The following is a 17,433-nucleotide window of genomic DNA, read 5'->3' on the forward strand; positions in this document are numbered from 1 at the left end:
CAGTTTTAAGGTAAGAAGATGATGTTGGGAAGACAATGCTATTTGTAGGGTATAACCAGGTGAACTGCCAGTATGAAATTTTAACTAAAACATGACCAAAATCAGTAGGAAGTATGCTGTAGTGCTACCTCAACAAATAGATTTTCAGGAAATTAAACAAAATGGTAAGAGTTTATGAAATAAAACCCCACAAAACCATAACCTAATAGTTCTTGTTTTTTTTAATAATTTGTTGTTGTTGAGGTAACATTGGCTTATAACATTGCTTGTGATTTAGAGGTACAGGATCTCCCCCTTCAGGTCTTACAGGGACTTTATAATCATGCGGCACATTTAGGATTTGAGTAATTGAAGTCAAATAACTGTAGAAGTCGTCCACCCATGTTCGATATATAATTGGCTTCCAAAAATGCGAATAATTTATGAATACAAGTTGGTGGATTTGGACATACATATACATTTTGTTAAAAAGTCACAATCGAGTCACAATCGAGAAAATGAGCATATCTATCACTTCCAAATATATATCCATATCGATCACTGTCCCCTTTTCTTTTGTTTTGCTTTTTGTGGTAAAAACAATGAACATGGAATCAACCCTATTAAGTTTTTAAACACATGATTCCTTTTCGTTAACGACAGGCATTGCATTTCACAACAGATCTCTAGAACATACTCATTTTGTATAGCTACATACAGTGTATGCCCATTAAACAACTACTGATATCTGCCTCTCACCACCCCCTGGCAACACATCTTTATTCATTTCTATACTTTTGACTATTTTATAAGATTTTAATGGATTCTTCACATAAGGGCAATCATTCAATATTTGTCTTTAAGTAGTTTATTTCACTGGACATAAAGTTTTCCAAACACAAATCCAAACATGTTACAAATGGTAGAATTTGCTTCTTTTTAATTGAAGATTGCATATTTCATTTCATTTTGTATATACCCACCTTTTTTCATTTGTCTATCAGTGGACATTTAGATTGTTTTCAAATCTTGCCTATTGTGATAGTGCTGTACTAAAGTTGGAGGTATAGATACCACTTTAAACCTCATTTGAATCCTTATATATATAAGATATATGTATTTATGTATATAAGATATATATTATATATTAATTATATATAAGGTTTATTTTTTACTTTAGTTCTCTGTTTTCTTTATAAGCCATATATGAGTGAAACTATACAAGATCCATCTTTCTTTGGCTTATTTCACCATAGGTTCACCATGTTTTTATGAATGTCAGGATTTCATCTTATATTTGAGAACTGAATGGTATTTAATTGTGTATATATAGCACATAGTCTTTATCCATTCATCAGTTGATGGGCACTTAAGTTGTCTCCAGTTCTTGGTTATGGTAGAATTCCTCAATAAATGTGGAGGAATGTATATATTTTCAATGTAATTTTTTTTTGTAAGTACTCAGAATTAGATATTGGGCAAATGGTCAGAAATGGGAAAACCGATTTGTATGGAATCTCTACATTTTTTAATTTTTTGCATAATGTCCATACTGCTTTCCAATGACTGCACAGTTTTACATTCTCTCCAACTCTACCATGGTTTTGCTCTCTCCAATAAGTTGGTTATTTTCTTTTAAATAATACTCATTACTGTAAGATACTCTGTCCTTTCATGATTTCATACTTAAAATAATTCAACAGCTACTTTCAAATGTATATTTCAGAAATATTTTTCTTGCCTTTACTGAAAGCTCAAATGTGAGATTCTTCTTTTTTGTTACTCAGGGTTTTTTTTTTTTTTAAATTTTATTTATTTATTTGTGTAGAAGAACTGGGGCATAGGCCAGAGGTGCTGAGGCATGAGAGGTTTCACCAAAGACAGAGTGGGGAGCAGAACAGGCAGATTTACTAAAATGCACTGCAAAGGGGAGCAGTGAGCAAGACAGGAGAGTTCTGCTCTGCCCTATATGGGTTAGCTCCCTGGCCTGGGATTGAACTCAGGACATAGAGGTGATACCGCTTTGACTTAACCCCTTGGCCACCAGGGAGGCCCATATCAGGTTGTTTTAAACAGAATGTAGGGGCTTGCTGAGTATTCAGTCAACATTGGAATATGGAACTGACAATATTTTTCATTTGATTACTTGTCATTTTGACACTTTATGACAGTTTTTAAACTATATATATTTTAAGCATTTTAATATAGCCAAATGTTTTATTTCTATGGCTTATTTTTATCCTATCTGCACCTGTGATTCATGAAAGCAGTCTTAATATTTTCTTTCAACATTGAGATGTTTATTCTACTTCAAGATTTTCAATAAAACTTGAATTTATTCATGTAACTCTCATCTGAAATCTATGTTGTTTTTATCCTTAGAACATCTTTACATCCCCAAACCTTTTATTAAACAATCCCATCCAATTCTCACTGTGTTAAAATGCTATGATTGTTAAATATTAAGTCCCTACATATTCTTGTATTTATTTCCTATTTTTTAAAATAATTTGTTTTCTCTTTTCTCAGATCGAGGCTATCTTTTCTATCTATGGTAACATTTTGTAAATTTTTTTTTAATCTCCTAGGGAAAATATTGCCCCCTCTATTTTTCTTTTAAATATAACTTACAATTTTACTAATAAATTTCCTACAATAAATATTTAATAGATAACAAATGTTTTACCAAGCAAAATTATAAGCTAAAATTAGTAACAAAACTCAGTACAGTGGAAGTCTAAGGGAGATTGCTTTACAACTACATTGTAATTTAGTATTACTGAGGACACTTGGATTCTCCATTTCTCCAGTCTGTTATCTAAACAGAATATCTTGTTTTTCACATTAAAATATTAAATATTCATTACAATTAATTTTCTTTATTGAGTTCTTTCTATAATTCTAAATGAATTTCACTCCATTTATATTAGTAATGGTTAATTATCCATGATATATACATTTCAAAGACAGCATACTGAATGAAGGAAGTTTGTTGCAAAAGGAAACATGCTTCATTACCCACTTATATGACAAAACCCTAATAATTTTTTTTGTTTTTTACTTATAATATCTGTCAGACATGTGCACACTACATACATACACAAACTCAAGCCCAAACACGTATGTTATTTTAACCTCTTAAAATTCAGATATATAATAGCATCTCTAAGTCACAATCTTGTCTCTACTTTTCCTTTATATATACTGTTAATTGATATTTCAAAACATAATTTATCAGTTTTTAATCTCCATAAAGCAATTATACTGTGATGTGGTTGGCAGCAGCCAAATGACTGTTTATTTGTTTTTTGCAGCATTTTTCTCAGTGTTTTGGCATTCTGAAATTAGGTGGGAACTATCTCTCCTATCTAATTAACAAAACTACCATTATTAAGAGGCTGCCTTGGCAGTTAACCCACGTGGCCATCTTTGCCAGCTGCAACCTTTATTCTAACCATAGAAAATAGCTCCCACTTAGGCACTGTGAAACCCTAGTGGTCACAGTTCCATAAAAATGCTTAATCTACCCTAATTTTCAGTCTGTTACTCTGAAATTCTAGATGTCCTTGTTAATTTCAAGATACAGTTGCCTCTGAAAAAGTAGCTCTATTAAATGACAAAATAACTTAGTCCTCCATGTTTTTTGCTTATTTTGCAGTCTCTATACACTGTCTTATGAATGCAAACCCCCATTCAGAATCTACTATAGCAAAAACATTTTATTAACTTGCTACTCAGTCTGAGTGAAGTTTACAGGTGAGTATGAGCAAGATACTTATTGTATGTTATGGGTGAACTTCTCAGAGTTATCCAGTTTTCCCATTTCATTTTTTTTTTCATCTCCTGTGTTTTCCAGAGATGACATCTAGAACCTAATTTTGGTTTCCTGATTATGGAAATAGCATTTAAAAATCAATCAGTGGGCCTCCCCGGTGGCGCAGCGGTTGAGCGCTGGGTTGCGAAGCTGCCTGCAGCCTCTGCAGCCGGTTCGATCCCCGGCTGCTCCCCGGCCACCAGAGGAGGGTCCCACATGGCGCGCAGACCTCTCCTGCCGCCCGCTGCTCCCCTCAGCAGTGTACTTCGGTCCTTCTGCCTGCTCTGCTCCCCGCTCTGGCTCTGGTGAATTCTCTCACCCTCCCACGCTTCTGACTGTACCCAGTGCATGTATCAAACAAACAAACAAACAAACAAACAATAAATAAATAAATAAATAAGACATGCCTCTAGAAAATTAAAAAAAAAAAAAAATAAAATAAAAATCAATCAGTAAAAAGATCACAACCCATTATAAAATGTATAAAAGTTGGAATAGAAACTTCACAAAAAGATTATCCAAAAGGTCAGTAAACATGTAATGAAAATATACTCATCATGGAAACACAAATTAAGTCCACAAAGATATATCATACACATCCATCAAATGTTTGAAAATAAAACAGACACACAAACATTGTCAAAGATAGAGAGCAACCTGTTTGCTCATACATTGCAAATGGGAATAAAACCATTCGTGAGGATTTGTTGGCAACATCTTCCAAAATGAAATATACGCTTCCTCCACACTTTAGCAATCTGAAGTTTTTTTGCAAATACATAATACAAATGTGTGCCACTGTCCTCCAGAGAACACCTATGAGTGTACAGGTAGATGTTAAGATGATGTTCATAACTGTTTTATTCAAATAGCCTTAAGTTGAAAACTATTAAGTGCCCAACAATAGCAGAGTCGACCAATGAAATGTGGTCATTTCATGTCCTACTTTACTATATACTAATACAAAAATAAAATAAACTCCAACAAAGGTACATTTCGAAGTCAGCATACTGAATGAAGTTAGTTGCAAAAGGAAACATGGTTTGTATATAACAAAAAGTAAATAAATCAGCAAATTAATCTAGGATGAGTAGAATATGTATCTCCAGGGGTATTGTCTACAAAGAATTATAAATTGTCATTTATGCCATCAGTGTGCTAAATCTTGATCCTGGGTAGTTATTACATGGCATTTATATGTAATGATTAATTGAACAGTGCAGTAATATTAGTGTGCTTTGTATGCTCTACTTGAGTTATTTCAATTAAAAAATAGTGTGTATGTTATGCACAATTCAATAATGGTCAACAGCTACAACTTCTGGTCAAACCTATTTGTGATCTTTCCAATGCAATCATACACAATTACAAAGGTTGTACCTGAGGTAAACATGTGAGATAAGTGCCCCTCCACCCCAGATTTGTGCACAGTCTACCAAAGGGAGATGCAGTCAAGAAACCAGATGAGATGAGGGAAAAAGGAATAGAGAACAGAGATTCAGGAAAGGGTTGTACCAAAGCCAGTGGAATAGTTCCCTAGCATCAATCTGTTGATATGTTAATATTTGCATTTTTTTTTGTTTAAGGTTATTACAGAATCCTTTTCTTCTTTACATTTTATTGAGTAACTTTATCAATTTGAATCTATTTTTGTGTACAAACATGTGGGAGAATTATTTTTTCCCCATCTCTCTTTGTATGTTGAAAGGAAGCTTGGCTCCTATTTAGGAGGATTAGTTGATTTCATAAATACAAGCCACTTTTGTAGGGCTCTCACTCTGTAGTTGAGCAGTCTACTACCTGTGAGAAATTTCAGTCTCAACTTTATTTCATATTACAAGGAAGAATGGGAATGGACCATAGACAATGGTGTTGTAAGTCTACGGCTATCACGCTGCTTTTCCAGCGTAAGTCTTTTCCTATTATAGGCTCTTCCATGGATTTTACTCTCTGTAGTTTTGCATGAATCTGTGGTTACAGAATAAACAAAACCCCAAAGAAAAGAAAAGGATTAAAGGACAAAATGCTTTCATCATGCTTGTAGGTAAAATCTTTCAAAGACCTTTGCCTTCAATATTCTATGGTCTTTCTATCTCTTGGCTTTTCCCTGGACCTATTTAATGTAAATTACTCCTGGCCCATTGGTTAACTAGCCATTATCTACATGTCTAAGGTTACATTAAAAAAATGTCAGTTTTTAAATAATTTCTTGAATTCATCAATGGAAAGCACAAGAAGAGCATTACCAAATTTGACATAATCATCTAAAATTGAAAGTGTGTCTCAGACACATTTAGTGGAGAATACTATGTTTTTCAAAGCATTTATGTATATGGTTTCTACCCATATGTATACAGACACATTTGCTCACACAGTCATTAGTGCTTTACAGCATTGTTGACACTTCAACACTTATGTTAAATTATCCTATTTTTAACTACATGTTTCCATCTGGGAACACAATGCTCAGATTGCCTTGTGTTCATGTATTTTATTAAATCAGTTCCCACTGTAAACTCTATCATTCATACATAATCTGTGACTTACACACTCTAACTTTGGGAATATGTTCTATATCAGGGTGGATTTGGAATTTTATTCACTCTTTAAGCTCCTAATTGTTTAAATCATGGTAGCGCTACCATATAATTAACATTATAAAAATAATAAGTAAGCTTATAATTTCTGCTTAATGTCAAAACTATCATTGACATAATTTTATAATATAGAAAGTTATAGAAAATAATACAACATATCATCTACAATTGCATACATAATTACTTTTTAGTTGAAAATTATTCCACATACTTTTTCAAACATGATGAACAAATAGACATCTGTTCTTATAAGAATGAAAGGCAATCTGTTTATTAATTCAGTGAAAATATACTAGAATGCCATTTACTTGAAATATCAAAAGATGAAATGGGTGAACATAAGAAGATATTGAAATTAAAAAACTATATTATTTTACCAAAAATATATTATTTCCTTAAAAAAATTATATTAACAAAAATTATTAAAACAACAGGTTGGATTTATTATTATTTTCTAATTGCATATATTCCTAAGTAGATTTTATTGAATCTTTGAAATGATAGGACTATTAACACTTTTTCTTCATTCTAATATTTGGTATAGAGACTACTTCTTTAACATGCTACAATTTGTTTATAATTATTGAACATTAAATAATAGTTGTTCTGTATTTGAATGGATGTGCTTTGGGAACATGTTTTCTCTATTTTGAAGAGTATTTATTCGATTCAATTTCTCAACTGGATACAAGTAACCACAAGTAATATTTGAACATTTTTTCATGTGCCTGTAGGTCTTCTTTTGAAAAGTGTCTATTTAAATCTTCTGCCCATTTCTGGATTGGGTTGGTTTGATTTATGAGCTCTCTGTAGATCTTTGATATCAGTCCCTTGTCAGATATATGGTATCCATAGGTTGTCTCTCTGTCCTCATTATGATTGCCTTCCCTGTGCAGAAAATTTTAATTTGATTTAGTCCCAGTTGTTTATATTCTTTTGTTTGTTTGTTTGTTTTTCTTGCTGCTGGGGATGAATCTGTAATATTTTTCCTTTATTTTTTAAAGATATGTGGGAGAGCAGGATGTTACAGTTTCTATTATTTTCTACAAAAGTCCAGTTCCAATTTTTAAAATTTATGTAATCCTATAAAACCATAACATATTAACATATTTTTATATATTTGAAACACTTAATTCTTTAGTTTAATAGAAGTTTCTTTGACGTTAGTATACTATTTTACAGCACTTTTCTAAGATTTAAGTTATTACTTTCTTAATCACTGAGACTTATAGTACACCAGCAGTTTGTTGAGTTTTTTTTTTTTTTCGCCCTATAATAAAGCCAAGCTATTAAAAACTTATATCTATCACACATTTTTAAAATACAAGTGAGTCTTTCTGTTCCAAAAACATAGATATTTCGTGGACAGAACTTTAATGCCATCAAAGTTCAAGGAAAAAAAAAGTTGTAGTTTAGCCATATTTAACCAAAATTAAATATATTTGTATTATTTAAAATAATCCTAGATTTAAAAAAATATATTTTCAATATATGTTCTAATAAATGATGTCAAATTATCTATTACTAACTAATGTCCTTAGACAGTACTAGAAGTCATTTTGTGCTTTTAACCCAATAGGAATTTAATGTACCTTCGGCCCTATAGAGTACTATAATACCTATAAAAAGTATTATGTACTTTAAAATTTCACTAATTTTAATGAAGAAAGGAACTTGATATACATATTTCAGTGCCTCCAATACATACTATAATTGAGTAGTGTGATCACTAGTTTTAAGAATTTGCAACAATTAAAACTATATAAAACATATATTACTGATATGTATAAATTGAGAAGATCATTAAGCTAAATATAACTCAATTACTATAGTAGTAAAGGGAATCTTGTTTAAATTGAGAACCAGTAGTTTCATACAATACTTAGATTTTAGCTAACATTATATCTTATGGAGTTTCCTCAGATAAATTAGTTCCTTTTAGTTTCCAATACCCAATCAAGACTTTGTTTATAAGTACTCTGGTCTGGCTCAGCAATAATAAAGCAGTCATACATTTTTAACAAGAAGGCAGTGGATTCTACAATTGAATTAAAGTGACTTTTTTTGTTAGTGATAATTTGTTTTCAAAACAAATTCTTTTCTATAACTGATATTTCAGGATGAATATCCTAGAAATTGTAGCAAAAGGTATCTTTATGTGATTATATTTTAAAATAATTTTCTCAAGTATGTTAGATTTATTTTAAGTAACTAAGATGTATTTGGAGTAGAATTTTATGTTTTTGAGACAATCCAATTATGTTTTCTAACTTTATGGCATTATGGTCAGAGAGAGGACTTGGTGTGATTTCCATAATTGTAGTTTTCTTGACAACTAACTTGTGTACCAACATATGGCCTGTTGTCAGAAGTGTTCTAGGTGCACTTGAAAAATGTGCACAGCTATTTTTTGGGTAGAATATTCTGTAGGTGTCTGTTAAACATTTGTGGTCCTCAGTTATGGCTATTGTTTGCTTATTTACCCTTTGTCTTGTTGATATGTTCATTGTTGTAATGGGGTATTAAAAGCCCCTCAAATTAGCTTATGTATCTTTGTCCCCCATCATTTAATGCACACTTGTTTATGACTGTTATTTCTTCTACTTATATTAGGCCCTTGATCATAATAGTGTCTTTCTCTGACTACCTTTTTGAATTGGTAGCCTATTTTATATGACATATCTGTTCCTGCTTTTTTTTTTTTTTTTTTGGTCGCCATTTGTTTATATGACTGTCTTCCAGGCTTTAACTCCAAACCTACATTTGTCTTTTTTGTAAAAATGGGTTTCTTGTAAATAGCAGAAGGTAGGACTTTATGTTGAAATGCATTTAGACATTCTACGATTTTTGACTGGTGAATTCAAACCATTTACATTTCAGATGATTATTGAGAAGTACTTATTGCCACATTGTTTTGTTTTGTTTTGTTTTTTAGTTTTTGTTTTGTCCTGTCTTTTTGTGTTTTGACCTATTCTCTTTATGTGTGGTTTAGGCTCCAGTTCTGTTGCCTTATGTGTTACTTCTACTAATTTTTGTTTGATAGTACTGCTGAAGTTAGAATATGAAGGTCTATTTTGTGACCCACTGGACAGTCTTGTCTCTGACTCTTTCTGATGGGACACACTGTTAATCTCCTCCTCCTCCATGTTAAATGACGTAGGTGTCATTGTGTCTGTATGTGTTGTTCTGTTGCTTTATAATAGCTCCTTTAGGACTTCTTGCAAGTGCATGTGATGTAGATAAACTATTTTTATGTGTTTCAGTAAAGCTCCTTCATCTTCCTTCTATCTTGAATGTCACTCTTGCAGGGTGAAAGATTCTGGATTGGAAATCTTTTTCTTTAAGTACATTAAATATGTCCTGCTAATCCCTTTGTGCTTCTCATATTTCTACAGAAATGTCAACTCATAGTCAGATTGGTCTTTTAGAGGTAACCTTTCTTTCTCTCAATGTTTTTAATAGTCCTTGTAATTGAATTTTAATAGTTTTATTGTAGCATGTCTTGGAGTGTGTCTGCCTGGTATTATTTTGTTTGGAATTCTTTGTGTCTCTTCCCTGAAAATATCTGTTTGAATCCCCAGATTGAGATGGTTTTCAGCAATTATATTTTTTAAATACTGTTTCTATGCTTTCCTTTTCCTTTTCTCCTTCTAGTATCCTTATTTTTTTTTCTTTTCATGTCATACCAAAGGAGTCTTACACTATTTTGATTATTTTGATTCTATTTTTCTCAGTGTTCTGTTTATGTATTCTCTGACATCATGCTTTCCAGCTCATTAATTATTTCTGCTGTTTGTGTTTTCTGCCATGGAGGTCCTCCATTGTATTTTTTTTTAATTTCAGTTATGGTGTTTGTTAATTACTTCTAATTGTAACTGCCTCATATTTTTCTGGCCTATATGTGTTGCAGTTTCACATCCTCCATTATTTTCAGTTCATTAGCATTAATATATCTGATAACTTAAACTCCTCTTCAACCACATTCTCCAGTTCTGCTGGATTGAGCCTCAGGTTTTTTATGCTTCAGCATGTGTGGTATGTTCTTCTGTCTCCTCATTTTAGTTTCGATGGATTGATTAGGGACACACATTGCCTTTGTACCTGTTGAAGTAATCAGAGAACTCTTACTGGAAAGGGCAAGTAAGTAAAAAAGACAAGGGGTAGTAGGGAAACGGGATATCAAAGAATCCCCTTCAGTGAGCATCAGGGATCCAAGCTGCCTACTGTGCTATGGTGGTGTGTGCTGGGCATCCACAGTGATCCCTCCTCAAGGACAGTCTCCTGACTTATGTGTATAGTCTTGTGTCAGCTTCCACATCAAGGCTGCTTTTGAGCACTAGCTGCAATGCTGGGCATAGATTATATTCATATGGGGTCACAGGCCTAGAGTTGCTCTCTCTTCTGTGCCAGCACAGTGCTATTTGGTATGTTGACTCCTTTGATTAACAGGTGATTAAACTCTGGTTTATGCAACTGTTTATTTGTTGTCTTGATTTTATCCCTGAGGTCTGGAATGGCAGGAGTTTTAAGTACCTAGTCTTAGTTTCAATTAGTGGCTTTGACTATGAGGAGACACTGGTGATTCAACCTGGTTCTCATTGCCAGTTTAGGCTCATGTTCTGTATCGAGAGCCTCAGGCTCATGTCAGTAACCCTAGCTCTGTGCCCAACCCCTGCAGTCCTCCAGCAGTGCACCCTCTATCCTGAGCATCAATTTTGCCCTTGGAGCATAGCATTTCAAAATTCCCTAATGTTGGTGTGTGCCTCTGAATCATCAATGGTAAGGGGTTGTCACCACAACCACCCCTTTTCTTGTGCATTTTACTGCTCCAGTATCACTAGAAACACAGTTTACCTCAAGTTTTTCCTACACCCTTCCACCAGATTATTGCTACTAGCAATTGCAGTGATCACATATTTTGCTCTCAGAGGGTTTTGGTTTTGTTGTGCTGCAATACAATTGTGAATATATGGAGGAGGCAAATCTAGATTCTTTGCAATGCTGCCATCTCGGCAGATCCTTTAGGTAATTATGCCTTATATCCTGAACATGCTAAGCAAATGCAATTTAATGTTTTACTAAAATTAGCATTAATTAAAGTATAAATATTTTCTCCTTGCAAATATGACTTGTCTGTCCATGTGTATTAAATATGTATATATGTGTTAACAATGAAGAGATAAAAATGTTTAGGAAAAATAGGAAAACTAGATAACCACAAAATTATATTAAAATTACTCAATATGGATTTTGGTAAAAATATTTACAAGTGAAAAACAAAATTGAATTTGAATAACAGAAGTTTGAGGCAAGTATTCAAAAAAGGTATAGGGCCTCCCCTGGGAGTACAGCAGTCGAGCACTGGGCTGCGAAGCTGCCCACAGCCTCTGCAGCACCGGTTCAATCCCCGGCCACCGGCGAGGGTCCCACATGGTGCGACAGGCCTCTCCTGCAACGCCGGCTGCTCCCCTCAGCAGTGTATTTTGTCAGTCTGCCTGTTCTGTTCCCCGCTCTGGCTCTGGTGAATTCTGTCACCCTCCCGTGCTTCTGACTGTACCCAGTGCTTATATAAATAAATAAATCTTTAAAAAAAAAAAAAAGAGATATATTTTATGCTTCCAGTTTGGAATGCAGTTTATTTTCCCCTTATATTTATATTTTGTATTATGAGTTAACTATCAAACTACTATCATATAATTCCAATATGAAAAATCCACCCTGTGGAAAATATCTAGTGTTTGCTTTGCAATTTAAATATGTAGTTTATTTTTACACTGATTGGTTTCAAATGACATTAAAGGCCTCAGAGACAAGTTCTAAATAATGCCACCATTTTGATGTTCATATTTATTCAATATAAATAAATGTGTTTGGTATGTTTAGAGGTACCTCAACAATGCTGTTCAAATTTGTTTGGGATTCTCTGTCTCTTCTAATACTGATTTGGGGAAATCTTACATTTCTGCAATCATTTACCATAAGTAATTTGGTTTGCATCCCCTCCACCTTTATTTTGTGCTGTCTTCTTCCCTATGTTTCTCTTTAACACTTACACACTTTATCAGTAAGATAGTAGCTTAATGATTTATCTTATGATTTTTGGTCACCATCATTGTAATGCCATCTCCTGGGAGCTGTCCAAACAAAAATTTGACTGGGGGACTATTTGAAAACCCCCTAAGATAATGCATTAATAGACTGAAGCGCACAGTAAGCTCTTAATAAACATTAGCTAATACAACACATGATAATTATTAGCATTAGTGATATTTATGCTACCAAAAAAGTCCTCATGAGTAGCACACATTATTATGAGTAAGTAAATGCCAACTACTCAAGTCATGCAGCATAGTATGGCTATTTTTCACTTCTGAAATATTTTTTGCCTGAATTAATAATTGTCTCCATTGATTTTCTTTCTTATTTTTCATTACCCCCATTGTTATTCCAATTCTAAACTCTTCTCTGTTGTGTCTGCCTTTGCTCTATAATGGGTCACATTGAAAAGTCTATAAATTTCCTCCTAAGTAAAGTTACTTTGAATAATGTCTGAATTAGAATAAACATATAAAGAATTTTATGTTTGTGTAATGTATTATTTTCAACCATAAAAATCATGAAGATTTAATGCATTCTATAGAATGGTTAAACCTGGCAAACATTATGCCAGGTGAAACAAGCCAAAAATAAAAGGTCATTTGTTGTGTGGTACCATTTCTATAATATAGTTAAAAGAGGAAAATTTATTTATTTTTTAATATGTCAATTATTGGCTTAATATACTAATAACATTTTTTATAATACTCTTTTTATGTATTTATTTATACAAGAACTGGGGTACAGGTCAGAGGCATGGGAAGGTGAGAGAATTCACCAGAGACAGAGCAGGGAGTGGAACAGGCAAACAGACCAAAGAGACTGCTGAGAGGAGCAGCAGGTGAGGCAGGAGAGGTCCGCTGTGCCATGTGGGTTGCTCCCTGGCTAGCGGGGGATCATACTCATGCTGCAGAGGCTGCGGATTATTTCATAGCGCGGTGCCTAACCCCTTGCGCCCCCAGGGAGGCCCTAGATTGTACTTTTTATAGGGAATATTGTCTGTACCTTCAGAATGCTATTGCCAGAATGTTTGTGCTTTCCTTCCTAACATTCTGTGTTTCTGTGTTTTTTTGTTTTTTAGACATCTTCACCATGTCATTATATTTATTCCAGAAATATCAATTATTTTCTCTTGATATTGCTCTTTTTAAATAAATTCTATAAATGTACTGTTTTGGTACTCAATATTTTTCCTTAACTCTAGATTTTATCTTTACATCAAAATGAGTTTTTATCATCTTTAGTTTTTTCATCTTTATTTATTTTACTGTCTACATAATTACTATGTGAGCTGCATATTTGTAAGCATAATTTCATTGTTTTTGAGTATGTTATTGTCATAGAAAGTATATACACATACATACATATGTTTACGCATGTTTTTTTTTATTTTTCTGTTTTTGATGATTATTAATATTATGTCTCTCATATTATTTATATTTTAAGGAAAGAAATATCTGAGACTTCTCTATGTTCATATGAGATATAGGTAAATTTTCTTTTATTTTCTAGTAACTTTGTCTAAACTCTCTTTGCACCAAAATTTTATTTTGCACATGATGTTACACCGAAGCTAAGGAAGGGCAGTAACATTGATAGACAAAGATTCAGCTTGATTTTCCTTATGCATTTGCATTTTATTTGCATTTACTTGTGTTTCCACAAAGGAAGTATAAGTGGGATACTCCTTGATTCCTAGAACTCATATTTATTTCCCTTTGTATCTATTCTCAAAGGTCATAGTGTTAGTCTGTGTTCCTTTTGTTAAGAATTACTTCTTATAATCATTTCAATTTTAATATGTATTATTTATTCCAATTTCATGAAGAGTTTTTGATCTGGCTTCACTCATAACTTTTCTAGTAACGATTTCCTCTTGTTATTTATTTTGTTTATTTGTAAGTTATGTTTTTCATTATAGTTGAAATTAATCCCAAAGAAAACATATTAAAATAAATTAGTTTGACAGTAGTTGAAAAGATGAAACATCCAAATTGGAATATACAAGAAAAATCTTCTTCTCAACATCTTTCTTCTTCAACTATTCCTATAGCATCTTTAGAAGTCTGTGGACTTCTAGTCATAGACAATCCACTGCATTGTCTTGTAAGGTAGCAGGTTAATATTTTCAGAAACTGTACTAAGAATTCACTTTGTAAAATGAATTGGCATTCATTAGCATTCTTGTTGCATTAGTTACAGTTCTCTCTGTGAACACACATGTTGATTCCTCTTGTACAAAAATAAAAATAAAATCTCAAGACATTGTAAATTTACTTGCCATGATCATGTAAGTTAGTTATGTTTCAACTTCAAATTATTCTTGCCACTCATGGGGCTTGTTTTGCTCTGTAATTACTTAAAATGAAACAGTGACAATATAAAATATGTTGCATTAAGGTCTCTCCAATGCAGAATGAGCTCAATCTCCTTGTGTACTGTTGTACAGCCGTCCCATGCCTGGCAGGTTCATGGTTGGCTCTTACAGACAGAAAGAGCATTTTGGAGCCTGCAGTGGATTTTAACAGGTCTTTAATGCTGCATCTAGGGCCAGACCAGCTTTCTCTCTCAGCATCTCTCTGGCAATCTCCCTCTTAGTCTTGTAATAATTTTGTAAACTCAACTCAGAATGATGATGTCCTTTTATTCCCTCACCTCTTGGCACAGGTGTCCACACTTACAGGTACACATGCCTCTGCTCTGTGGGCCCAGGGGTCCATGATCACAGGTGTGTGTACCTGGGGCACCCATGCTGCTTAGGAGGCATGCAAGACTGCAGGTGTAGCCACAGAAAAAACCTGGTTCACTTCATTTACCCCACATATACATTATTACAAAATTAGGGGGGAAAGTTCTTATTTCATAGGGGAAAGCAGAGACAGAGAGGGGAAAAGAGGGAGAAAAGATAGGGAAGAGGAAATAAAAAGTACTTCTAATATTTCTCATCTGGGCCTTCCCAGTGGCACAGCAGGTTGAGCCCAGCACTATGAAGCTATCTGCAGCCTCTGCAGCACAGGTTCAATTCCTGGCCAGCCAGGGAGATACCCACATGGCACGGCAGACCTCTCCTGATTCGCCCGCTGCTCCCCTCAGCAGTGCTTTTGGTCCGTGTGCCTATTCTGCTCCCTGCTCTATCTCTGGTGAATTCTCTCACCCTCCTCCTCCTCTGGCTTGTACCCTTTTGCTTGTATAAATAAATAAATCCTAAAAATAGAATAAAAAAATAAAATTTCTCATCATTACACTTCCAAAGATTGTAACACCTACTATTATCTCGTCTGTCACAAAGAAAATTTCATGGGAATGGAATTATATCATATATTCCAATGTTAGATGTGTTGAACTGTTAAAAAATGTGCCAAGAAGAGTTTAATAAATTGTGGTACCTCACATTTTAAAAATGTAACAAATATCAGTATTCCCATCCTTTAATGTGCTCTGGTGTGCTAAACAGTGTTGAATCTATTTTCTGAATAATCTCATGGTGTCAATGAAATATAAGAATTGCTCACTGAGAATGCAAGTAGCAAAAGGAGGAAATGATTCATTCTGTCAGAGATGGGCAGGTCAGTTAAAAAAAATAAGATTTTAAAATTAGAAAATATTTAACTGAACAGATAGTAATAGAAAGTCTTTCCAACACTGAGGAAACCTAAAAAAGTCAGGGAGATATGAACAGATTGAGGTACTCAGAAGAAAACACAGGTCATTTAGTATTCTTGCAGCATAAACTCAAAGTAGAATAGTGAGAAAAAGATTATCTAATAAGAGATTAAATAGTGAATATTCCAAACAAATGACTGGAAAGACAGCTTAAGATTTCAGAAATTTATAGTACTTATCTGAGAAAGGTATGAGTGAAAAAGAAAGTATAGAATAAATATCATTTTTGTACTACTCTTCAAAGATTTACAGGTATTATTAGAGGTACTGGTTTTCCTAATAAATAACTAGAATAAATTTCTTTTATGGATTGATTATTATAGCAAACAATATTAACTATCCAATTAAATGAGAATATTCTTAGTCTCAGATGAAGTATCTTCCTGCTTTTTGCTTCTGCAGAAAGACTAATTCAGATAAATGTCCCCATTAGTGTGAAAAAAATGTAATAATTATTATAGTAAGAAAGTTCTAGTATTGGGCCTCCCTGGTGGCGCAAGGGTTAAGAAACAACCTGTGAAGCTGTCCACAGCCACTGCAGCATGAGTTCGATCCCTGGACCAGCCAGGGAGCAGCCCACATGGCGCAGCAGACCTCTCCTGCCTCTCTTGCTGCTCCCCTCAGCAGTGTACTTCAGTCAGTCGGCCTGTTCTGTTCCCCACTCCGTCTCTGGTGGGTCCTCTCACCCGCCAGACCTCTGGCCTATATCCCAGCTCTTGTATGCATGAATAAATAAATCTTTTAAAAAAGAAAGTTCTAGTGTCTACATAGAAATTTTGAAATTTGAAGATTAGTTTCCAACAATATTTTATTGAGAGAAGACTTGTCAGCACTAGACCATGGGGTGCTCAGAGACCCCAAACTATTAAATGACAAGCTCTCTAAAAAGGGATCTTGCCATCCATGCACAAAAGCAAAGACATATACTCTTAGTGTGAAAGATTTTTTTTTGTATAATTGGTTTGGTGAGAAAGGGAGATAAGAAAGGATTTCAAATAATAGTTTTCCAATAAAATGCCAAAACTACCCATCCTCTTATGGGCACATGCCCAGCCAAACAGGATTGGCCCAAAGTAGAGCCCTAAGACCTAAAAGCTTGCACAAGTGTAAGGTAACTTCTGGCAAGAAACCATAGAAAGTGATTAGTTAGGCAAGTCCCGGAAAGCTGGGACAGAAGGAGAGACTCAAAATTCAAAATATACCCTGTCGAGATAATGACTGCCATTGTCTCTGGCAAGGGCCAGGAGCAGCCTTTCCATGTATCTCTCACTCATGAGTCTCTTA

The sequence above is a fragment of the Talpa occidentalis genome, unplaced genomic scaffold (genome assembly GCF_014898055.3).
Source record: "Talpa occidentalis isolate TD23 unplaced genomic scaffold, MPIMG_talOcc4v2.1 talOcc4.6, whole genome shotgun sequence".
NCBI lineage: Eukaryota > Metazoa > Chordata > Mammalia > Eulipotyphla > Talpidae > Talpa > Talpa occidentalis.